The sequence below is a fragment of the Hordeum vulgare genome, chromosome 3H (assembly GCF_904849725.1).
Source record: "Hordeum vulgare subsp. vulgare chromosome 3H, MorexV3_pseudomolecules_assembly, whole genome shotgun sequence".
NCBI classification, from domain to species: Eukaryota; Viridiplantae; Streptophyta; class Magnoliopsida; order Poales; family Poaceae; genus Hordeum; species Hordeum vulgare.
Genome location: NC_058520.1, coordinates 619,295,239 through 619,321,982, shown reverse-complemented (window position 1 = coordinate 619,321,982; position 26,744 = coordinate 619,295,239).

Below are 26,744 nucleotides of genomic sequence, written 5' to 3'. Positions count from 1 at the left end.
AGCACTATGTTGTGGTGTGTGTGCTTCCACCGGACAAAACAATGAAATTTTGAAACATGGACGCGGCGCCGGACCAGGCGTTGACGGCGAAGGCGGCGGCCATGCTCTCCCCGAGCGGGCCGGTCAGGTAGCTGATGAAGTTGGAGGAGATGCCGTAGTACGCGAACCCCCGACCCTCGACGCCACTGACCCCTGACCCCCGACGCCACTCACCCTCGACCCCCGACCCCCTACCCCGACCGTGACGCCACTGACCCCCAACTCCCGAGCCGGGCACCTCTTTGGCCTCTTGTTGACCGAAAAGACCCCAACCCCCGACGCTAGTGACCCTCAACCCCCGACAACACTCACCCTCGACCCCCGACCCCCGACCCCGACCCCCGACGCCACTGACCCCCGATCCCCAACGCCCGACGCCACTGACCCTCGACCCCCGACCCTCGACCCCGACAACACTCACCCTTGACCCCCGACCCCGACCCCCGATGCCACTGACCCCCGACCCCCGACGCCCGACGCCACTGACCCTCGACCCCCGACCCCCGACAACACTCACCCTCGACCCCCGACCCCCTACCCCGACCCCCGACGCCACTGACCCCCGACCCCCGACGCCCGACGCCACTGACCCTCGACCCCCGACCCTCGACCCCCGACAACACTCACCCTCGACCCCCGACCCCCTACCCCGACCCCCGACGCCACTGACCCCCGACTCCCGACCCCCGACGCCACTGACCCTCGACCCCCGACACCCGACCCCCAACAACACTCACCCTCGACCCCCGACCCCCTACCCCGACCCCCGACGCCACTGACCCCCAACCCCCGAGCCCCGACACCTCTTCGGCCTCTTGTTGACCGAAAAGACCCCAATCCCCGACGCGAGTGACCTTCGACCCCCGATGACACTGACCCACATAGTTATGAGTTAGGTCATATAGTTATGTTAATTATAAAAACATCATATTTGTTTTGATCGGGTGAATTTCAATGTGCAGTTGTTCGACGACCTCCACGTGCGTTGGACGAGCTCCGCCCTTGCGTTGTTGGTGAGCACAAATGACTTCTCCTCCTACCCCCTTAATTTGCTCTGTCCCGGTCTTCGTGCCAATGAAACTTGCTAGCTATAGGTTTCTTCAATCAAGAGTATGCGTGACCAGTATGCGTCTCCCATTCGAAAGGGCGACATCTATAAATATGCATTTCTTTGCATATTTATAACCGCCATCCTTTCGAATTGTCCAACATTATCCATGGACAGCCCGAGTATGTGTAGATTGGGTTTGTTTTCCCGTATGCTGTGCTCCGGATCCGATGCGGAATTTCGTCAGTGCCTCCCCTGTTGTTCTCCTAGTACACATCCTCTCTGCTTATTGCCGAGACGTGTATCAGGAGAACAGCGGGGAGGTGCTGTCGAAATTCTGCGTCGCATCTGGAGCAGAGCATGGGAAAACGAACCCAGTCTACACATACTCGGGTGGGATTAGGACCTATCTTTACCTATTAGCGTGTAGGTTGCATGGACGTAATAAAACTGACAAACTTGATTAGTGTATGAATATAGATAATGAATTATATATTTATTTCTTGTGCCCCCATAGGTAGCTAGGCAACATGAGTGATCGTGCTTGGATGTACACTGGTCACCCTAGTCAGAAAGACATGACCCATGAATGGTTAACAAAAACCAGGGGGTTTGTGAGAGCCGCATTTGCAAATGGCCAGCATAAAACATGGTGCCCCTGTCCCAACTGTGACAACTGGAAAAAGCAGACAGAGTTTGAAATGGGTAAACACCTGCAGAAGTGGGGTTTTACGCCTAATTATACGGTGTGGACTTTTCATGGTGAGTCTAACCAACGTGCCAGAGCTGAGGTGATTCGTCGTCGCACCGACGAGCATGGTACCGGGATTGAAGACATGGTGCAAGACTTTGATGATGCTCGTGATTCGGACGATGAGATGGAGGAATCTGCAAAGGCCTTCTATGAAATGCTGGAGTCTTCAAAACGTCCTCTCCACGAGCAGACTGAGCTTTGTCAGCTGGATGCCATCGCGCAAGTAATGGCTCTGAAGGCTCAATTCAACCTAGGCAGAGAATGCTACGACGCGATGATGACGATATTTGGACGCTTTCTACCCAAAGGCCATGTACTGCCTGCAAACCTGTACCAGTCAGAGAAAATCCTCCGTGTACTTAAGATGCCCTATGAGAAGATACATGCCTGTGAGAATGGATGTGCCTTATTTAGGCTTGAGTATGCGGCCTTGAACTATTGCCCCATTTGCAATTCTTCCAGGTATATTGTGGTAGACAACGGCATGGGTGAGAAGAATCAGACCAAAATCCCCATTAGTGTTCTTCGATATCTGCCAATCGTACCAAGACTTCAACGTCTTTTCATGGTCGAAGAGACGGCCAGACAGATGACATGGCACAAATTGGGCAAAAGAACCGAACTAGATGCGGATGGGAACAAGATGCTGGTACACACTTCAGATGGTTTTGCGTGGAGGCACTTCGATGCATTACATAAGGATAAATCGGAAGATCCAAGGCAACCTAGAGTTGCCATCAGCACGGATGGGTTCAATGTGTATGGTATGACGGCAGCACAATACAGTTGTTGGCCTGTATTTGTCATTCCACTAAATTTGCCACCCGGAGAGATTATGAAAAGAAAGAACATTTTCCTGACGTTGATAATTCCAGGGCCCAACTATCCGGGGAAGAATATGAATGTGTACATGCAGCCGCTTAAGGATGAGTTGCAAGAAGCCTGGGATAATGGGATCAAGACCTACGACGCGGCTACCAAAACAAATTTCAAAATGCATGTGTGGTACATGTACTCGACGCATGATTATCCGGCGTTTGCGCTATTCGCTGGCTGGTGTGTGCATGGAAGGTTCCCGTGCACCACATGCAAGGCAGCTCTTCAGTTCCGTTGGTTGCAGGCTGGTCGCAAGTATTCTTGCTTCGACATGCATAGACAATTCCTGGATCCTGACCATAAGTTCAGAAAAGACAAGAAGAATTTCATCAAAGGTAGAGTTGTCAAAAACACTGCACCAGCTGCGTTGACAGGCCAACAGACCCTTGATCAGTTAAACGCTCTTGAGCCTGATCCTTTGCGTCCAGGATACTTCAAAGGGTATAATACGGAACACGCCTGGACTCACAAGTCATGCTTATGGGATCTCCCTTACTTCAAAGACCTCCTTTGCCCACACAACATTGACGTGATGCACACTGAAAAGAATATTGCGGAGGCCATTTTTGGTACATTGTTCGGCATAGAGGGGAAGTCAAAAGATAATCCTAAGGCTAGAATCGACCTGGAGGCTCTATGTGATAGACCGTTGCAAAACTTGCTACAACAGAAAGGAAAGCAAAGCATAGCGAAGCCAAAAGCATGGTTCAATCTTGAAAGGCCAGCTATGAGGGAAATGCTATTGTGGGTGAAAATGCGGTTGATGTTCCCCGATGGGTATGCTGCGAATCTAAAGAGGGGAGCGAGTCTTGAGAAATTGAAAATATTTGGGCTCAAGAGTCATGGTTGGCACATATGGATTGAGCGGGTAATGCCGGTGATGTTGCGTGGCTTTATCCATGAGGATGAATGGCTAGTACTGGCAGAGCTGAGCTATTTCTTCCGTTCTCTTTGTGCGAAGAACTATCGCCTGGCGTGCTAGATGAAATGGAAGAGTTGGCGCCGGAGTTGGTCTGCAAATTAGAAAAGATCTTTCCACCGGGCTTCTTTAATCCAATGCAACATTTGATTTTGCATCTCCTGACCGAGGCAAGAATGGGGGGGGGCCCGTTCAAAATCGATGGTGCTACTCAACTGAGAGGATGCAGAAGATGCTTCGAGCTAAGTGTAAAAATAAACGTAGAATTGAAGCATCGATGGCCGAGGCATTCATTACTGAGGAGGCGGCAAACTTCGTGACAACACACTACGAAGCCAAAAATCATCATTTGCATAACCCGAAGCCTCGGTACAATGATGGCGATCGAGAAAAAGTTCGATCCAACCTCAGCCTATTCAAAGGTAAGCTCGCACCATCTGGTGCTTCGAAAGGGAAATCGTTGGATGTCGAAGAATGGCGGACCATTTCATTGTATATCTTCACCAACCTAACAGAAGTGCGGCCATAAATCGAGTAAGTTCTCGATAATTCATTGTTCCGCAACTTCTAATTGCTTTGAACTACTCTTATTCCCGGATATTTGATATAGTCGATACGTCCCTGAATTCTCGGATGGAGCGGTCATCGAAAAGGATTCCGTCGAAGAGTATGAGCTTCTCGCAAAGCATGGAGGCGACTATCCTGGTTTCATCTCTTGGTTCAAACAAAGGGTAATTAATTACCATTAAGGGCCCATTTGATTTATTGGTCTAATTTGCGGCTAATGCATCCATTCTTTCGTATTAAACTTGTAGGCTGATGCAGAGTCTATGGACGCCGAGTTGAGACAAGTCGCTAATGGTTTTGACTATAAGGTCCGTTCATTTGACAAATACAACATCAACGGGTATCACTTTCGTACCTTTGGCAAAGAGCTATCTATGCCCGACCTAAAGACTACAAATTGTTCTGTCTCTGCTATCGGCGAAGGAGACACCGAGTATTATGGAAGGGTTGAAGCAATTTATGAACTTCTATTCTATGGTGAAAACCCACCGACCGTCGTAGTCTTCAAATGTTATTGGTTTGAGCCGAGGGAGACTAGAAGGACTCATGAACATATAGGACTAGTCGAAATCAACCAAAACACCCACTTAGATGTTCCCGATGTCTATATTACGGCTCAACAGGCGACACAAGTTTTCTATCTACCGTGGGCCTGCCAAACTGATCCAAATCTCAAAGGTTGGGATGTCGTTTATGAAGTGCCACCACATTTTAGACCACCTACCCTCAATGAAGAGGATTACGAACCTCACATTAACCCAGACACATATGAAGGAGAATTCTTCCAAGAAACACGTATGTCCAAGAAACGTTTCAAGAACCGCTCTACTTCACCCCAGAACATTGAAGTAGACAGCGACAGTGAATCCGTCTTAACCCCTGAGCCCGAACAGGAAGAGCTGGAAGAAGAAGAGGTTACTGCTGCGGATGACCTGTCACTTCTTGACCGATTACATAATGGTGGCCTTCCACATGTTCTTCTAGATAGTGATGATGATGATGCATTTATTGACCCCGAAGCATATATAGACGAGGACGATTGTTATTAGTTCATGTCAGGTATTCAACTATTATACTATATATAAATTTTGAGTTCATGTTAGGTATTCAATTTTTATTAGTCATGTTGGTATTTATGTTGTACTAATTTCATTTACTCTTTGTCATGACAGGTGTTGAAAGATGGTGGGAAAGGGTCGAAAGCATGCCGCGGCTGCTTCTTCGTCGGCGGGTGATGGGATGGGTACTTCCATTCCTGCCTCGCCTCTTCGGAGAGTGTTGCTCTCTACTATGCAAGGAGCGCCCCCCGTGAGAGGAGGTCGACCACCCGCGAAGCCGAGAGGCACTAAAGGTACACGTTGTATTCATGTTGGTATTTATGTTGTACTCATGTTGTATGCATATTGGTATTTATATACATTTTATTACTCATGTTGGTATTTATGTTGTACTAAAGGTACACGTGGCCGCGGGAGAGGTAGGGCTACACGGTCTCCGCCACCACCCCAAGCTGATTCACCTGAGCACAGGAGGACTTCTAGGGTGGATTCGTCTGAGGTGGAGGCTACACGGTCTCCGGTTCACGAGCCTCGGGTCGACGAGCCTTCGACCCACGAGACTCATGTCCTAGAGGCTTCCTTCCAGACGACTGCGGAGCACAGCAGGGATGAGGGTACGTCCCAAGAGACCCAGTGGGATACCTGGCCTGAGCCAACTGGCCATGTTGGTAGCGACGAGGAGCTGGGTGAGGGGGATACCGTCTACCAGCGTGGTAGTTCGAGGCTCCCGCTCGTGCCAGCGACCCCCGAGCAGAGGTGGTCGATTAGGCCAAATGGGGACAAGTAAGTTAATTTACTCTTATTTAACCTTTTGCCTTCGCGTTTTCTCAAATATCTAATGTTTTGGCTTCAATTTGTCATACTGTAGGGGTTGGATTGTTGCCAAGGGTGTCCGCAAGCCCAACAGCGTCCTTGGTGTTCTTTGCCGTCAAAACTTCCCAGGGTTTGTTACGTTGCCCGGTCGGGAGCGAGAGGTAGGGATGACCTGGCAGCACTACTTGGGTGCCCCGGCCCCGCCGGAGGTGGAGATCGACGGTGTTTTGTGTGACACGAGGGCGGACATGGTGATCCGAAAGTTCTGGGTAATTTCTCTTTCACACAATTATAAATTAACCATAGCTATTTATTGTACTAATCGGTGTTGTCTCGTTTGCAGACCTTCTACAGGTGTGAGGAGGGATACGAGGACGACGCGGCAAAGGTTATCGAAACCGAATGTCGCCGCCTGCTTCAAAACTTTCGGCACGAGGCTCGGGTGCAGGCTGTTCGAGACTACTATGCCACGCGGCGTATTAGGATTGATAAGGCGAAGTGCCGTGATGCTAAGATGGAGAAGGAGCATTACATGAAGGTAATTACATATTATTAAGGCTTTGTAGTTAGTTTCCTTGATTTGGTTCTTACGCACTCAAATTTCTCTTTATTAACTTAGGTGCCCCCGAGATGGTGTGTGGATAAGATGGATTGTTGGGAGGCCTTGGTGGATCAGTGGTGCTCCGAAACGTGGGAGACCAGCCACAACAACGCCAAGGAGAGGCGTGGCAAAATGGTTGGTGTGCCACACCATCAAGGGAGCGTCAACTTAATCCAATTTGGCGAGAACTGGGTATGTGGTTTGCTTCATGCCTCATGCAATTCATTCTTAATGCTATCTTGAGCCCTTTACCAATACAATTTTCTGCTCTCTCTCTTTTAGGCGCGTCACAATAAGACGGAGGCGCCACAGATGTATGACCTGTATGCGATGGCCCATACTGCCTCGTACAAGAAGGTCAAGGCATTCTCTGAGTCTGACCTTGAGCATCCAGAAAACTTCACCAACATCTCCTCCCACGACAAGCTCGTGAAGTACACAGATCACGGGAAGGCGAGGAAAGGGGAGGACTTTAACCCGAGCGAGGGGCCTATTGATCCAGAGCTGGTGATGATAGCTGGCAACGGGAGGCCCCATGGCTCGATCGCCATTGGAGACGGCCTTATACGTTGTCCTAGCACTCTCCGGCAGATAAAGGCACGCCAAACGAGCTCTTGTCCGGAGATAACACGTCGTCCACGGCCAGTCGAGCTCGCCATCGAGGTTAGTTTAATGGACTCAACTATCTTTCCGCATTATGTTGTGCGTTGGAACCAATATGATTACATTGCTAACAATGAGTTGTGTTGCAGGCTGCTATTCAGAAAGAGAGAGCGGCAATGCAGGCGGCTATGGCGGAGAAGGATAAGGAAATTAGGGAGCTGGAGGAGAGGACGACTGCATTGGTGGAGGCGGAGAGGGCACGGAATGAAGCGTCTACCAGGGCCATATACGAGCTCTTCGTGGTAAGTTTCTTCTTCATGTTATTTCAAATCTTGCATTTGAATGTCCGTTTCATTAATAAATAAAAAGTTTGACCTGTCGAAACCAAATGTACAGTCTATGTGCGAGAAGAACGGCCAAGTCCCTTCGCCGATGCCAGTCATTAACGTGGCGGGGACGGTGAGTTTCATTTCAGTGGAGTGATCTTAAGAGTGTCCTCATGCTAACTACACATTGCAAACGATGTTTGGTGCAGAATATGTCCCGAAACGCATCGCACGACCCTTCTACAGTCGAGCCTTCTCCAGGGCAGCCTTCTCCAGGTGAAACAAGCCAGAGCCACCGTGCTTCACCCTAACTTAGGTATGTTATTTCTAGTGTTTTAATAAAAAATAGCTAGACTTCCATCTAATGACATAATTAGCTTAGTTAGCTCCAAAATAGCTAGACTTCCATCTAATGACATAATTAGCTTAGTTAGCTCCAAAATGGCCTATTTAATAAAAAATGACCTATACTTAGCTAATTATCCTCGAAATGACATAATTAGCTCCAAAAAGGCATTCTTAGCCAATTTAGCCCGAAGAAGGGGACAAGAAGAGAAAAAGAGGAAAAATGAAAGGAAGGAAGAGGAAAAATGAGGAGAAGAAGAAGGAGGAGAGTGAGGAGGAGAAGGAGAAGGAGGAAGAAGGAGGAAGAAGAAGGAGAAGGAGGAGAGCTCCTCCTTCTCCTTCTTCTTCCTCCTTCTTCCTCCTTCTCCTTCTCCTTCTTCTTCTCCTTCTCCTTCTTCTTTTCTTCTTCTTCTCCTCTTCCTTCTTCTTCTCCTCCTCCTCCTCCTCCTCCTTATTTTACTTCTTCTTCTCTACCTCTTCTTCTATGTAGCTTAGACTTATCCAAGAAAGGCTAAATTGGCTAATTATCCTACGAAATGACATAATTAGCTTAGTTAGCTCCAAAATGGCCTATTTAATAAAAAATGACCTATACTTAGCTAATTATCCTCGAAATGACATAATTAGCTCCAAAAAGGCATTCTTAGCCAATTTAGCCCGAAGAAGGGGACAAGAAGAGAAAAAGAGGAAAAATGAAAGGAAGGAAGAGGAAAAATGAGGAGAAGAGAAGGAGGAGAGGGAGGAGGAGAAGAAGAAGGAGAAGAAGGAGAAGAAGGAGGAGAAGGAGAAGGAGCTCCTCCTTCTCCTTCTTCTTCCTCCTTCTTCCTCCTTCTCCTTCTTCTTCTCCTTCTTCTTTTCTTCTTCTTCTCCTCTTCCTTCTTCTTCTCCTCCTCCTCCTCCTGCTCCTCCTCCTTATTTTACTTCTTCTTCTCTATCTCTTCTTCTACGTAGCTTAGACTCATCCAAGAAATGCTAAATTGGCTAATTATCCTATGAAATGACATAATTAGCTTAGTTAGCTCCAAAATGGCATATTTAATAAAAAATGACCTATACTTAGCTAATTATCCTCGAAGTGACATAATTAGCTCCAAAAAGGCATTCTTAGCCAATTTAGCCCGAAGAAGGGGACAAGAAGAGAAAAAGAGTAAAAATGAAAGGAAGGAAGAGGAAAAATGAGGAGAAGAAGAAGGAGGAGAGGGAGGAGGAGAAGAATAAGGAGAAGAAGGAGAAGGAGGAGGAGAAGGAGAAGGAGCTCCTCCTTCTCCTTCTTCTTCCTCCTTCTTCCTCCTTCTCCTTCTTCTTCTCCTTCTCCTTCTTCTTTTCTTCTTCTTCTCCTCTTCCTTCTTCTTTTCTTCTTCTTCTCCTCTTCCTTCTTCTTCTCCTCCTCCTCCTTATTTTACTTCTTATTCTCTATCTCTTCTTCTACGTAGCTTAGACTTATCCAAGAAAGGCTAAATTGGCTAATTATCCTACGAAATGACATAATTAGCTTAGTTAGCTCCAAAATGGCCTATTTAATAAAAAATGACCTATACTTAGCTAATTATCCTCGAAATGACATAATTAACTCCAAAAAGGCATTCTTAGCCACTTTAGCCCGAAGAAGGGGACAAGAAGAGAAAAAGAGGAAAATGAAAGGAAGGAAGAGGAAAAATGAGGAGAAGAAGAAGGAGGAGAGGGAGGAGGAGAAGAAGAAGGAGAAGGAGAAGGAGCTCCTCCTTCTCCTTCTTCTTCCTCCTTCTTCCTCCTTCTCCTTCTCCTTCTCCTTCTCCTTCTCCTTCTTATTTTCTTCTTCTTCTCCTCTTCCTTCTTCTTCTCCTCCTCCTCCTCCTTATTTTACTTCTTCTTCTCTATCTCTTCTTCTACGTAGCTTAGAGTTATCCAAGAATGGCTAAATGAGCTAATTATCCTACGAAATGACATAATTAGCTTAGTTAGCTCCAAAATGGCCTATTTAATAAAAAATGACCTATACTTAGCTAATTATCCTCGAAATGACATAATTAGCTCCAAAAAGGCATTCTTAGCCAATTTAGCCCGAAGAAGGGGACAAGATGAGAAAAAGAGTAAAAATGAAAGGAAGGAAGAGGAAAAATGAGGAGAAGAAGAAGGAGGGGAGGGAGGAGGAGAAGAAGAAGGAGAAGAAGGAGAAGGAGGAGGAGAAGGAGAAGGAGCTCCTCCTTCTCCTTCTTCTTCCTCCTTCTTCCTCCTTCTCCTTCTTCTTCTCCTTCTCCTTCTTCTTTTCTTCTTCTTCTCCTCTTCCTTCTTCTTCTCCTCCTCCTCCTCCTTATTTTACTTCTTCTTCTCTATCTCTTCTTGTACGTAGCTTAGACTTATCCAAGAAAGGCTAAATTGGCTAATTATCCTACGAAATGACATAATTAGCTTAATTAGCTCCAAAATGGCCTATTTAATAAAAATGGCCTATACTTAGCTAATGATCCTCGAAATGACATAATTAGCTCCAAAAAGGCATTCTTAGCCAATTTAGCCCGAAGAAGGGGACAAGAACAGAAAAAGAGGAAAATGAAAGGAAGGAAGAGGAAAAATGAGGAGAAGAAGAAGGAGGAGAGGGAGGAGGAGAAGAAGAAGGAGAAGAAGGAGAAGAAGGAGGAGAAGGAGAAGGAGCTCCTCCTTCTCCTTCTTCTTCCTCCTTCTTCCTCCTTCTCCTTCTCCTTCTTCTACTCCTTCTCCTTCTTCTTTTCTTCTTCTTCTCCTCTTCCTTCTTCTTCTCATCCTCCTCCTCCTCCTTATTTTACTTCTTCTTCTCTATCTCTTCTTCTACGTAGCTTAGACTTATCCAAGAAAGGCTAAATTGGCTAATTATCCTACGAAATGACATAATTAGCTTAGTTAGCTCCAAAATGGCCTATTTAATAAAAATGACCTATACTTAGCTAATTATCCTCGAAATGACATAATTAGCTCTAAAAAGGCATTCTTAGCCAATTTAGCCCAAAGAAGGGGACAAGAAGAGAAAAAGAGGAAAATGAAAGGAAGGAAGAGGAAAAATGAGGAGAAGAAGAAGGAGGAGAGGGAGGAGGAGAAGAAGAAGGAGAAGGAGAAGGAGCTCCTCCTTCTCGCGCTCCTTCTCCTTCTTCTTCCTCCTTCTTCCTCCTTCTCCTTCTCCTTCTTCTTTTCTTCTTCTTCTCCTCTTCCTTCTTCTTCTCCTCCTCCTCCTCCTTATTTTACTTCTTCTTCTCTATCTCTTCTTCTACGTAGCTTAGACTCATCCAAGAAAGGCTAAATTAGCTAATTATCCTACGAAATGACATAATTAGCTTAGTTAGCTCCAAAATGGCCTATTTAATAAAAAATGACCTATACTTAGCTAATTATCCTCGAAATGACATAATTAGCTCCAAGAAGGCATTCTTAGCCAATTTAGCCCGAAGAAGGGGACAAGAAGAGAAAAAGAGTAAAAATGAAAGGAAGGAAGAGGAAAAATGAGGAGAAGAAGAAGGAGGAGAGGGAGGAGGAGAAGAAGAAGGAGAAGAAGGAGAAGGAGGAGGAGAAGGAGAAGGAGCTCCTCCTTCTCCTTCTTCTTCCTCCTTCTTCCTCCTTCTCCTTCTTCTTCTCCTTCTCCTTCTTCTTTTCTTCTTCTTCTCCTCTTCCTTCTTCTTCTCCTCCTCCTCCTCCTTATTTTACTTCTTATTCTCTATCTCTTCTTCTACGTAGCTTAGACTTATCCAAGAAAGGCTAAATTGGCTAATTATCCTACGAAATGACATAATTAGCTTAGTTAGCTCCAAAATGGCCTATTTAATAAAAAATGACCTATACTTAGCTAATTATCCTCGAAATGACATAATTAGCTCCAAAAAGGCATTCTTAGCCAATTTAGCCCGAAGAAGGGGACAAGAAGAGAAAAAGAGGAAAATGAAAGGAAGGAAGAGGAAAAATGAGGAGAAGAAGAAGGAGGAGAGGGAGGAGGAGAAGAAGAAGGAGAAGAAGGAGAAGAAGAAGGAGAAGGAGAAGGAGCTCCTCCTTCTCCTTCTTCTTCCTCCTTCTTCCTCCTTCTCCTTCTCCTTCTTCTTCTCCTTCTCCTTCTTATTTTCTTCTTCTTCTCCTCTTCCTTCTTCTTCTCCTCCTCCTCCTCCTTATTTTACTTCTTCTTCTCTATCTCTTCTTCTACGTAGCTTAGAGTTATCCAAGAAAGGCTAAATTGGCTAATTATCCTACGAAATAACATAATTAGCTTAGTTAGCTCCAAAATGGCCTATTTAATAAAAAATGACCTATACTTAGCTAATTATCCTCGAAATGACATAATTAGCTCCAAAAAGGCATTCTTAGCCAATTTAGCCCGAAGAAGGGGACAATAAGAGAAAAAGAGGAAAATGAAAGGAAGGAAGAGGAAAAATGAGGAGAAGAAGAAGGAGGAGAGGGAGGAGGAGAAGAAGAAGGAGAAGAAGGAGGAGAAGGAGAAGGAGCTCCTCCTTCTCCTTCTTCTTCCTCCTTCTTCCTCCTTCTCCTTCTCCTTCTTCTTCTCCTTCTCCTTCTTCTTTTCTTCTTCTTCTCCTCTTCCTTCTTCTTCTCCTCCTCCTCCTCCTCCTCCTCCTTATTTTACTTCTTCTTCTCTATCTCTTCTTCTACGTAGCTTAGACTTATCCAAGAAAGGCTAAATTGGCTAATTATCCTACGAAATGACATAATTAGCTTAGTTAGCTCCAAAATGGCCAATTTAATAAAAAATGACCTATTCTTAGCTAATTATCCTCGAAATGACATAATTAGCTCCAAAAAGGCATTCTTAGCCAATTTAGCCCGAAGAAGGGGGCAAGAAGAGAAAAAGAGGAAAATGAAAGGAAGGAAGAGGAAAAAGGAGAAGAAAGAAGAAGGAGGAGAGGGAGGAGGAGAAGAAGAAGGAGAAGAAGTAGAAGAAGGAGGAGAAGGAGAAGGAGCTCCTCCTTCTCCTTCTTCTTCCTCCTTCTTCCTCCTTCTCCTTCTCCTTCTTCTTCTCCTTCTCCTTCTTCTTTTCTTCTTCTTCTCCTCTTCCTTCTTCTTCTCCTCCTCCTCCTCCTCCTCCTCCTCCTCCTTAGTTTACTTCTTCGTCTCTATCTCTTCTTCTACGTAGCTTAGACTTATCCAAGAAAGGTTAAATTGGCTAATTATCCTACGAAATGACATAATTAGCTTAGTTAGCTCCAAAATGGCCTATTTAATAAAAAATGACCTATACTTAGCTAATTATCCTCGAAATGACATAATTAGCTCCAAAAAGGCATTCTTAGCCAATTTAGCCCGAAGAAGGGGACAATAAGAGAAAAAGAGGAAAATGAAAGGAAGGAAGAGGAAAAAGAAGAAGAAAGAGGAAAAATGAGAAGAAGGGGACAAAAGGATAAGAAGAAGAAGGAGAAGAAGAAGAAGAAGAAGGAGAAGAAGAAGAAGAAGGAGCTCCCGCTCCTTCTCCTTCTTCTTCTCCTTCTTCTCCTTCTTCTTCTTCTCCTCTTCCTTCTCCTTCTCCTGCTCCTCCTCCTCCTTTTTCTTCTTCTTCTCCTCTTCCTTCTCCTTCTCCTTCTCCTCCTCCTTCTTTTACTTCTTCTTCTCTTTCTATTCTCCTATAGTTAGCTAGGGTTCCACCTAAATGACATAATTAGCTTAGTTAGCTCCTAAATGGTCTATACTTAGCTAATTTCTCTCCGAAATAACCTATATATACACTACTTCATCTAGTATTATTTTTCTAACTTTCTTATTTGTCATTTTGCAGATTACCTTCACTTCACGGGAAGCTTGGTTGATGGAATGCTTGAAGATGATTTCTTGTACCATGGGTTGTATTGAAACTATTGTAGTATATGAATATATGAAACTTTGTATGCACGTGGATGAAACTGGTGTAATATATGGTTTGGTACGGATGTAACTTGCATAATATGTATGCACTATGGATGAGAGTTATTTTAATATGGTTATGAGTACGGAAAGAAATTTATTTATGTCAAATATATATATATCCTGATTATTGTTAAAAATGCTGGATATAACAAAAAATAAATAAATAAGGGGCTGGTTCCCCTCTTTGCCGTCTGCCAACACATGGCAAAGGGGGGAAGGCACATGGCAAAGGGGGAATCTGCCCCCTCTCTCTCCCCTCTTTGCCGTCTGCCAACACATGGCAAAGGGGGGAAGGCACATGGCAAAGGGGGAATCTGCCCCCTCTCTCTCCCCCTTTGCCGTCAGCCCCCACATGGCGAAGGGGGGAAGGCACATGGCAAAGGGGGAATCTGCCCCCTCTCTCTCCCCTCTTTGTCGTCTGCCCCCACATGGCAAAGGGGGGAGGCACATGGCAAAGGGGGAATCTGCCCCCTCTGTCTCCCCTCTTTGCCGTCTGCCCCCTCATGGCAAAGGGGGGAAGGCAGACGGCAAAGGGGGAATCTGCCCCTCTCTCTCCCCTCTTTGCCGTCAGCCCCCACATGGCAAAGGGGGGAAGGCAGACGGCAAAGAGAGGAGGCCTGCCGTTAACACTTAACGGGGACGTTGCAATATATGCCGTCCCATTTATTTTGCCGTCTGCCCCCTCATGGCAAAGATTCTTTGCCATCCGCTTTGTGAAGGCAGACGGCAAAGAGCCTCTTCACCAGATTTTTTTACCGTCTACTTTGCCATGAGGGGGCAGACGGCAAAGCCTTTGCCGTCCGTGGTTGCCCCCTTTGCTGTTCGCCTTGGCAGACGGCAAATTTCTGAATTTCAGTAGTGTACGGAACAGTTCGGCCATCCTCTTTAGAGTCCACTGCTTGACTTTGGCCCTCAGTTTGTCTGCGGTGTCTTCATTCTCACATTCTGGCAGGTTGAAATGTGACATGAGATCATTCCAAAGATTATCTTTGTACCTTTCGGCGACATAGTCACTATCGGCTGCCCCTTTGCGCTTGTTCCACTCCCGAACGCTGATCGGGACGTGATCCCTAACGAGAACTCCGCATTGCTTCTTGAATGTGTCAGCAGCATTCTTAGGAAGCTTGGGTTCGCCCGTAGGCAATATCACCTCAAAGGTGTAATGTGTCCGTGCATCCAACTTTCTAGTCGGGCCTCGTTTCGTAGCTTTGCTCGATGTGGAGGCCTAAGAGGGAGAAACATTCGTCAAATGAATGTATATGTATACAATATAGAGCTATCTCCAATATTTTGCACATATTACAAGTGATTTTTGAACTTCATATGTATACCTCGCTGGACTTTATTATTTCTTCACCGGCTTCTCCATCAGTGGAGCTATCACCTTCTCCGTCATCTTCGTGTCGGTCGACCTCCATTCCATATCCGGAGGGGTTTAGATATGACGACGGAGATTCAGCTGGTTCAACGTCGGGGCCGTCTTTGATTATATCTTCGAGAAGTTCTTCCTCTTCGAGGTTCCTGATATGTGGATTCATAGTTCTGAAAAAAACGGACATTTTGATTAACTAATAAACTAACAAACTATATAAGAGGGGTTGGAAACTTCGAAGTGTCGTTTTATATAGGAGGACCTTTAGTCCCGGGTCTTGGCTAGAACCTAAACTCTAAAATATGTCTAACGGATTCTCTTAACCTTTAAGGATTTAACAAAATGGCGACATTCTAGATGTGTAGAAAATGATCCTATTTTTCCTGATCTCATCTACCCTTCTATATGTCACATTGTCTAGTGTCAAAGGACTTTGTTGAACTTTGTACCAAAAAAGAATTATTCTATCAGGAACTTCGTTCCAAAACAACTTTAGTCCAGGGTCGTGGCTCCACCCGGGACTCCTAGATTTCTGCATAGTATTCAAAGTAGGAGTACTTTTCCAATCTAAGCATTCAATAAGCAAAACCAAATCGTAAAATAAAGTTGTATTCAAATTAGCATGCATTCAATTATAAGCAAAAGTACATCATCTCTTTTGTCCGTACATCGTCGAATATTATCACTAATACTCCTTGAATACTATCATACATATAGCATCACTGATACAGCTAGAACCGTAGCGCCCGACCGGTATCGTCGCGGGCGGTGGACACCCAAAGAGAAGGAACCATCACAGGATCATAGCTCCAGTGAGATCCCCGAAGAACCTGCCAGGTATGCTCGAACCTGCCCTCCAATGCAACCATGTAGCGACGGACGTGCTGATCCTCCTCGCTGACACGGTGACGTACCACCTCCGCGGTGTCCGGAAGCCTCGGCACCCTCACTGGCCCACGCGACTGCCACCAAACAAGGATCGGGTCAACAACGGGCTGGCTCCTCACCAACCTACGCCCCCCGGAAGGTAGCACCTCCCAATACCAGCCGGGTGGAGCCCAGTCCCGGACAGGGCCCCTCTGATCAAGTAGGTGTCCTCCACGGAGTCGACGACGAGGATGCGGGATAGGCATCGTAAAATGAACTAAAAAAATAAACTAGTTCTATTAATTTTCTTGCTAAAAATAAACTATTAACACTTAAGCATATACAGTAGCAAAATTAAACTATTAACACTTAAGCATATACAATAGCAAAATTAAGCAATAATCTAAGAAACACTATTAACACTTAAGCATATACACTATACAATAGCAAAATTAAATGACAAAAAAAATTCTTCTTCTTGTAACCCTAACCTAATTTTTCCTCTTCTTCTACTTCTACTTCTCCTCTTCTTCTACTACTTCTCCTCTTCTCTTCTTCTACTTCTCCTCTCCTCCTCTTCTAATTTTTTCTCTTCTTCTACTTCTCCTCTTCTTCTCCTCTCCTCCTCTTCTTATTCTCCTTTTTCTTCTTTTCTTCTCCTCCTCTTCTTATTTTCCTTTTTCCTAATCTTATTTTCTTATTTTTTTTCATATTTCTTCTTCTTGTAACCCTAACCTAATTCTAAATATTACTAACCCTAATAATCTAGCACAAACCTAATAACAATAGGAATTAAATGACAAAAAAATCTTTTTCTTTGTCTTCTTTTCTTCCCTTTTTCTTCTTTTCTTCTCCTTTTTCTTCCTTTCTTCTCTTTTTTCTTCCTTTCTTCTCCTTTTTCTTCCTTTCTTCCCTTTTTCTTCTTTTCTTCTCCTTTTTCTTCTTTTCTTCTCCTTTTTCTTCTTTTCTTCTCCTTCCCTTTTTCTTCTTTTCTTCTCCTTTTTCTTCTTTTCTTCTCCTTTTTCTTCCTTTCTTCTCCTTTTTCTTCCTTTCTTCTCCTTTTTCTTACTTTCTTATCCTTTTTCTTCCTTTCTTCTCCTTTTTCTTCCTTTCTTCCCTTTTTCTTATTTTCTTCTCCTTTTTCTTATTTTCTTCTCCTTTTTCTTATTTTCTTCTCCTTTTTCTTCTTTTCTTCTACTGTCCGGAGTGTTAGGGAGGAGGGGGCGGGGGGCTTACCGGCCGGAGGTGTCGATGGCGCGCAGCGAGGAGGAGGGCGGCGTGCGGCGAGGAGGGCGGCGCGCGGCGAGGAGGACGACGGCGACGGCGAGGAGGACGGCAGGCGGCGGCGAGGAGGACGGCGGGCAGCCTGACGGCATCGTCAAGGTCGTCGGTGTGCCACGCCGGGCAGGAGAACGAGAGGAAGAAGAAGAGAAATGAACGATTTGGGTTGGAATTTTTCTAAGTCCCGCTTATAAAGGTGGATCTTTAGTCCCGATTCGGGGCTCGAACCGGGACTAAAGACCCCCTTTAGTCCCGGGTGGAGCCACGACCCGGGACTAAAGGCCCCTTTTCGGGCAGACCAGAAGGCGGGAAGCAGGGGCCTTTAGTCCCGGTGCGGAGCTCCAACCGGGACTAAAGGGGGTCTTTAGTCCCGGTTGGAGCCACGCACCGGGACTAAAGCCCCTCCTCTGCAGGCGGCACGCGAGGGGCTTTAGTCCCGGGTCGTGGCTCCACCCGGGACTAAACCCCTCCTCGGCTCCACGATAAGTTTAGTCCCACCTCGCCCAGCGAGGGGGACTAACACTTGTTTATAAGCCCCGTCGCAGCTACTCCATCGAGCTCCTCTCTGAAGCAGGCTTACGGGCCTAAACTGACTGTAAATTTAAAAATTGAAACTATATTTGAAATTGTGGAGAAACTTAAACCTGAATTCAAAATGAGCTCACTTTGAATTTAGGTTTAAGTTTCTTTACAAATTCTCATATAGTTACAATTTTTTTCTATTTTCAAAATTAACTATTTTGTTATTTTCAATTAAAAACTATGTTTATTAAAAAAAAATTTGCATATTCGAGAATTTGACAAAACTATGATAATGAAAAGTGTTTGAAATTGAATAAATAATCAAAACTATTTTCTATTTTTAAAAGTAATTATTTTGACTATCCAAACTATTAACTATTTTGTTATTTTCAATTAAAAACTATGTTTATTAAAATTCTTTTAGCATATTTGAGAATTGGACAAAACTATGATAATGAAAAGTGTTTGAAATTGAATAAATAATTCAAAACTATTTTCTATTTTCAAAATTAATTATTTTGACTATCCAAACTATTAACTATTTTCCTATTTTCTTATCAGAGTACAAAACATTCAGTCCTAGCACCCACGGGCCATGGTCAAACGTACAACGGTATGCTGATCTGGTATGTAAATTTTAGCTACTCACATGAAGTTATGGAGTTGGATGATCTTCAGACGCTCTCGAAGGATTATGTCTTATCAGGGAAATGTGACATTACAGTAGCATCCGTGTTTTGTTTCTCCAACATTGTCATTTATTTAGCTAATATTCTCTAGCTACGTACATTTTCTTGTTATCATACTTTTTAGGGAAGTCGGTATTTTGGTTTTAACTCAAAACGTCTGAAGGATATGTTTACAACAACATGCATGTGCATTGCTAAATCAGCATTATGTGTGTATTGAATTCGAACAATTTAGCCTTTATGACAGTGTTAACTTTTTAGATCCTTAGTGCTTCAGCTATCAGATATAAGTATATAAGCAACTTATCAGCATCACAATCACATTTTGTTCCTTTTTTTGATTAGACCATAAAGAAGGATTATGCAATCAAATACTTTCCATGTGAAGATGGCGGGCGCACCCTTTATTTAGGAAGGTGTGTGCATGACACTCATATTAGGGTGGGTGATATCTGTCTCTTTCAACCAATGAAAAATGTTAAGTAGAGAAGATTCATAGTGACAGTCCATCTCCTTCACAAAGAGAGCATTGCTCATTCCCTTGGTGGAAGAACTGACATTGGCTCAAATCGCGGAAGTACATGTGCCAAGATGGGCGGCATTAAGGAGGAACCACCTACCGACGGTACTAAACTGTTGCTAGAATGCATGTGCACTTGAGTTCTCATTATATCTATCTAATCATGTGAAAACTTGTCCAGGTGAAGAGTACTCTTCAGAACATGAAATCTCTGAGAATTCTGAGGGCACTTCTGATCGTCTGTTCATTCTGTCAAACAGAGCTTTTCTAACACCAGCGCAGTATATGAAATGCCTGGGGAAAGTTGAGGAGATTAAGTTCAAACCGCCCTTTTATGTTTCTACCATGAGCAAGACCACTGTGTGGCAGCATGACAGCGAATGTTCTCCCATCCTAGTAAGTCCAAGGAAAACATTTTTCTGTTCCTTTCTGTCAGTTACTCAATTGCATCCTTATCCTTTGATAAGATAAATAGCAACAAATCTCCCAAGTATCTCTACGCCTGTGTCATTCTAACATTTGCCTTGTGTTATGTATATAAACAGCACTTTGGCTCTAAGTATGCGGCCACATATCTTGTTCAGAAGTTTGCTGCTGCTCATCTCTTACAAAGGGATTTCATTTTTTGAACTTATTTAAACTCCATACTTTTTGTGTGTTCAAAATGCACCATTCAAAGTCACATCACAAAATTTCAACAATTTCTGACTTCATTTGGTATATTTCGTGCATTTACTTTTTTTTGAGCTAGTTGACCCTGAAATTGGAAAGCACTACAAATGAACTCTGAAAATGTTGAAAGTTGGCATGCTATCATCATTTCACCCACATAGCTTGTGTTAAAAAGTTAAGAGGGCTACGACAAAAACTGGATGCACTTCGTGTACAAAACGGACAATCTCTCTCGAAGTATCAAGGTTTCGAACAAGAACTCATCTCTTACAAAGGGATTTCATTTTTTTTAACTTATTTGAACTCCATACTTTTTGTGTGTTCAAAATGCACCATTCAAAGGCACATCACAAAATTTCAACAATTTCTGACTTCATTTGGTATATTTCGTGCATTTACTGTTTTTTTTGAGCTAGTTGACCCTGAAATTGAAAAGCACTACAAATGAACTCTGAAAATGTTGAAAGTTGGCATGCTATCATCATTTCACCCACATAGCATGTGTTAAAAAGTTGAGAGGGTTGCGACAAAAACTGGATGCACTTCGTGTACAAAACGGACAATCTCTCTCGAAGTATCAGGGTTTCGAACGAGAACTCATCTCTTACAAAGGGATTTCATTTTTTATTGAACTTATTTGAACTCCATACTTTTTATGTGTTCAAAATGCACCATTCAAAGGCACGTCACAAAATTTCAACAATTTCTGACTTCATTTGGTATTCTTCGTGCATTTACTTATTTATTTTTTGAGCTAGTTGACCCTGAAATTGAAAAGCACTACAAATGAACTCTGAAAATGTTGAAAGTTGGCATGCTATCATCATTTCACCCACATAGCATGTGTTAAAAAGTTGAGAGGGCTACGACAAAAACTGGATGCACTTCGTGTACAAAACGGACAATCTCTCTCGAAGTATGAGGGTTTCGAACGAGAACTCATCTCTTACAAAGGGATTTCATTTTTTTGAACTTATTTGAACTCCATACTTGTTGTGTGTTCAAAATGCACCATTCAAAGGCACATCACAAAATTTCAACAATTTCTGACTTCAATTGGTATATTTCGTGCATTTACTTTTTTTTGAGCTAGTTGACCCTGAAATTGAAAAGCACTACAAATAAACTCTGAAAATGTTGAAAGTTGGCATGCTATCATCATTTCACCCACATAGCATGTGTTAAAAAGTTGAGATGGCTACGACAAAAACTGGATGCACTTCGTGTACAAAACGGACAATCTCTCTCGAAGTATCAACGTTTCGAACGAGAACTCATCTCTTAGAAAGGGATTTCATTTTTTTGAACTTATTTGAACTTCACACTTTTTGTGTGTTCAAAATGCACCATTCAAAGCCACATCACGAAATTTCAACAATTTCTGACTTCATTTGGTATATTTTGTGCATTTACTTTTTTTTGAGCTAGTTGACCCTGAAATTGAAAAGCACTACACATGAACACTGAAAATGTTGAAAGTTGGCATGCTATGATAATTTCACCCACATAGCATGTGTTAAAAAGTTCAGAGGGCTACGACAAAAGCTGGATGCACTTCGTGTACAAAACGGACAATCTCTCTCGAAGTATGAGGGTTTCGAACGAGAACTCATCTCTTACAAAGGGATTTCATTTTTTGAACTTAATTTAACTCCATACTTTTTGTGTGTTCAAAATGCACCATTCAAAGGCACATCACAAAATTTCAACAATATCTGACTTCATTTGGTATATTTCATGCATTTACTTTTTTTTTGAGCTAGTTGACCCTCAAATTGAAAAGCACTACAAATGAACTGTGAAAATGTTGAAAGTTGGCTGCTATCATCATTTCACCCACATAGCATGTGTTAAAAAGTTGAGATGGCTACGACAAAAACTGGATGCACTTCGTGTACAAAACGAACAATCTCTCTCGAAGTATCAACGTTTCGAACGAGAACTCATCTCTTAGAAAGGGATTTCATTTTTTTGAACTTATTTGAACTTCATACTTTTTGTGTGTTCAAAATGCACCATTCAAAGGCACATCACAAAATTTCAACAATTCTGACTTCATTTGGTATATTTCGTGCATTTACTTTTTTTTGAGCTAGTGGACCCTGAAATTGAAAAGCACTACAAATGAACTCTGAAAATGTTGAAAGTTGGCATGCTATCATAATTTCACCCACATAGCATGTGTTAAAAAGTTGAGAGGGCTACGACAAAAACTGGATGCACTTCGTGTACAAAACGGACAATCTCTCTCGAAGTATGAGGGTTTCGAACGAGAACTCATCTCTTACAAAGGGATTTCATTTTTTTGAACTTATTTTAACTCCATACTTTTTGTGTGTTCAAAATGCACCATTCAAAGGCACATCACAAAATTTCAACAATTTCTGACTTCATTTGGTATTCTTCGTGCATGTACTTATTTTTTTTTGAGCTAGTTGACCCTGAAATTGAAAAGCACTACAAATGAACTCTAAAAATGTTGAAAGTCGGTATGCTATCATCATTTCACCCACGTAGCATGTGTTAAAAAGTTGAGAGGGCTACGACAAGAACTGGATGCACTTCGTGTACAAAACGGACAATCTCTCTCGAAGTATCAGGGTTTCGAACGAGAACTCATCTCTTACAAAGGGATTTCATTTTTTTAACTTATTTGAACTCCATACTTTTTGTGTGTTCAAAATGCACCATTCAAAGGCACATCACAAAATTTCAACAATTTCTGACTTCATTTGGTATTCTTCGTGGATTTACTTTTTTTTTGAACCAGTTGAGCCTGAAATTGAAAAGCACTACAAATGAACTGTGAAAATGTTGAAAGTTGGCATGTTATAATCATTTCACCCACATAGCATGTGTTAAAAAGTTGAGAGGGCTACGACAAAAACTGGATGCACGTCGTGTACAAAACGGACAATCTCTCTCGAAGTATTAGGGTTTCGAACGAGAACTCATCTCTTACAAAGGGATTTCATTTTTTTGAACTTATTTGAACTCCATACTTTTTGTGTGTTCAAAATGCACCATTCAAAGGCACATCACAAAATTTCAACAATTTCTGACTTCATTTGGTATATTTCGTGCATTTACTTATTTGTTTTGAGCTAGTTGACCCTGAAATTGAAAAGCACTACAAATGAACTCTGAAAATGTTGAAAGTTGGCATGATATCATCATTTCATCCACATAGCATGTGATAAAAAGTTGAGTTGGCTACGACAAAAACTGGATGCACTTCGTGTACAAAACGGACAATCTCTCTCGAAGTATCACGGTTTCGAACGAGAACTCATCTCTTACAAAGGATTTCATTTTTTTGAACTTATTCGGACTCCATACTTTTTGTGTGTTCAAAATGCACCATTCAAAGGCACATCACAAAATTTCAACAATTTCTGACTTCATTTGGTATATTTCGTGCATTTACTTTTTTTTGAGCTAGTTAACCCTGAAATTGAAAAGCACTACAAATGAACTCTGAAAATGTTGAAAGTTGGCATGCTATCATCATTTCACCCACATAGCATGTGTTAAAAAGTTGAGAGGGCTACGACAAAAACTGGATGCACTTCGTGTACAAAACGGACAATCTCTCTCGAAGTATCAGGGTTTCGAACGAGAACTCATCTCTTACAAAGGGATTTCATTTTTTGAACTTATTTGAACTCCATACTTTTTGTGTGTTCAAAATGCACCATTCAAAGGCACATCACAAAATTTCAACAATTTCTGACTTTATTTGGTATTCTTCGTGCATTTACTTTTTTTTTGAGCTAGTTGACCCTGAAATTGAAAAGCACTACAAATGAACTCTTAAAATGTTGAAAGTTGGCATGCTATCATCATTTCACCCACATAGCATGTGTTAAAAAGTTGAGAGGGCTACGACAAAAACTGGACGCACTTCGTGTACAAAACGGACAATCTCTCTCGAAGTATCAGCGTTTCGAACGAGAACTCATCTCTTACAAAAGTTTATTAAAATTCTTTTTGCATATTTGAGAATTTGACAAAACTATGAAAATGAAAAGTGTTTGAAATTTAGTACATTCCATACATGCATTACATAAGAGGTTTAATACATTATTACATTATTGCACCAATATTCCTATCTATTATTTCTGTTTTCTTCTGGGTCGTAGCCATGGAGAATCTTCATCATTAAGTAGGATGCTTGGGTCAGTTTTCACTTTGAAGGGAGGAATTTCATGAAACTTATTATAATCTTCTAACATGTCTGTCTTGTCATCTACTCCCACGATGTTTCTTTTCCCTGAAAGAACTATGTGGCGTTTTGGCTCATCGGACGATATCTTCTTTTGCTGATTTCTTTTTCTCGTTTTTGTACACATGTCCTTCACATAGAAAACCTGAGCGACATCATTGGCTAGGACAAATGGTTCGTCCATGTACGCAAGATTGTTGAGATCCACTGTTGTCATGCCGTACTTTTGGTCTAAACTACCCCGCCTCCTGTCAGCTTCACCCATTTGCACCGAAACAAAGGGATCTTAAAAGTAGGTCCATAGTCAAGTTCTCATATCTCCTCTATGTACCCGTAATATGTTTCCAAATAGTGCCCATTCTCGTCTGTTGCATCAAAGCGGACACCACTATTTTGGTTGGTGCTCTTTTTATCTTGGGCAACCGTGTAAAATGTATTCCCATTTATCTCATACCCTTGGAAAGTACATATAGTCGAAGATGGTGGCCTGGCCAAACAGTACAGCTGATCTCCAACGGTGTCGTCATTCATGAGATGTGTCTGCAACCAACTGCCGAAAGTCTTCTCGTGTTCCCCTTTAATCCAAGAGTCAGCCTTCCCCGGGTTTTCGGAGCGTAGAATATTCTTGTGTCTCACGATATACAGAGCCACCACGGTGGAATTGTGTAGAACTGTGTAGTGTGCTTGAGAGAAAGAATGCCCGTCCATACATACTTTTGCTTTCCTTCCTAGTGTGCCTTTTCCTGTCAGCCTACCCTCATACCGAGATTTAGGAACACCAATCGGCTTAAGGTCAGGAAGAAAGTCCACACAAAACTCAATTACCTCCTCTGTTCCATAGCCCTTGGAGATGCTTCCTTCTGGCCTAGCACGGTTATGAACATATTTCTTTAAGACTCCCATGAACCTCTCGAAGGGGAACATATTGTGTAGAAACACAGGACCGAGAATTCTAATCTCTTCGACTAGGTGAACTAGGAGGTGTGTCATTATATTGAAGAAGGATGGTGGGAACAGCAACTCAAAGTTGACCAGACATTGGACCACATCAATCTGTAACCCTGACAGACTTTCTCGATCGATTACCTTCTGAGAAATTGCATTGAGGAATGCACATACCTTCACAATTGCCAGGCGAACATTTTCTGGTAGAATTCCCCTCAATGCAACCGGAAGCAATTGCGTCATAAGCACGTGGCAGTCATGAGACTTTAGGTTTTGAAATTTTTTGTCTTTCATATTTACAATTCCCTTTATATTCGACGAGAAGCCAGTCAGGACCTTGATACTGAAAAGGACTTCAAAGAAGAGTTCCTTCTCTTCCTTAGTAAGAGCGTAGCTGGCACGCCCTTGAAACTGCCCTGGATGCATGCCATCTCTTCCTTTATGACGTTCCTGGTCCTCCCGTGCTTCCGGCGTATCTTTTGACTTCCCATACAAGCCCAAGAAGCCTAGAATATTCACACGGAGATTCTTCGTCAGGTGCATCACGTCGATTGCCGAGCGGACCTCATGGACTTCCCAGTAGGGTAGCTCCCAAAAAATAGATTTCTTCTTCCACGTGGGTGCGCGCTTATCAGGGCCGTTAGGAACAGGTTGGCTGCCAGGACCCTTTCCAAAGATTACTTTTAAATCTTTGACCATATCAAATACTTCAGCACCAGTACGGATGACAGGCTTCCCCCGGGGTTCTACCTTGCCATTGAAATGTTTGCCTTTTTTCTTTAAGGGATGCTTGGGCGGAAGAAAACGACGATTGTACGGGTACACATTCTTCTTACATTTGTCCAGATATATACTTTCTGTCTGATCCAAACAGTGTGTGCATGCATTGTATCCCTTGTTTGACTGTCCTGAAATGTTACTAAGAACAGGCCAATCATTGATGGTTACGAAAAGCAACGCTCGAAGGTCAAGTTCCTCTTGTTTGTGCTCGTCCCACACACGTACTCCTGGTTCGGCCCACAGCTGTAAAAGTTCATCAACTAATGGCCTTAGGTACACATCAATATCGTTGCCGGGTTGCTTTGGACCTTGGATAAGCACTGGCATCATAATGAACTTCCGCTTCATGCACAACCAAGGAGGAAGGTTGTAGATACATAGAGTAACGGTCCTGTGACTGCAACTCTGCTCCCCAAAAGGATTCATGCCATATGTACTCAGACCTAACCATAAGTTCTTGCGTCAGCTGCAAATCTCGGGAACTCTCTCTCGATTTTTCTCCACTACCGACCATCAGCGGTGTGCCTCAACTTATCGTCTTTCATACGATCTTCCATGTGCCATCGCAACAACTTCACATGATCTTTATTTCTGAACAGACGTTTCAACCGTGGTATTATAGGAGCATACCACATCACCTTGGCAGGAACCCTCTTCCTGGGTGGCTCGCCCTCAATATCACCAGGGTCATCTTTTCTGATCTTATACCACAATGCACTGCATACCGGGCATTTATCCATATTCTCGTACTTCTCACCGCGGTAGAGGATGCAGTCATTAGGGAATGCATGTATCTTCTGCACGTCTAATCCTAGAGGGCAGACATGTTGGGGAACGTCGCATCGGAAACAAAAAATTTCCTACGCGCACGAAGACCTATCATGGTGATGTCCATCTACGAGAGGGTATATTCGATCTACGTACCCTTGTAGATCGCACAGCAGAAGCGTTAAGAAACGCGGTTGGTGTAGTGGAACGTCCTCATGTCCCTCGATCCGCCCCGCGAACCGTCCCGCGATCAGTCCCACGATCTAGTGCCGAACGGACGGCACCTCCGCGTTCAGCACACGTACAGCTC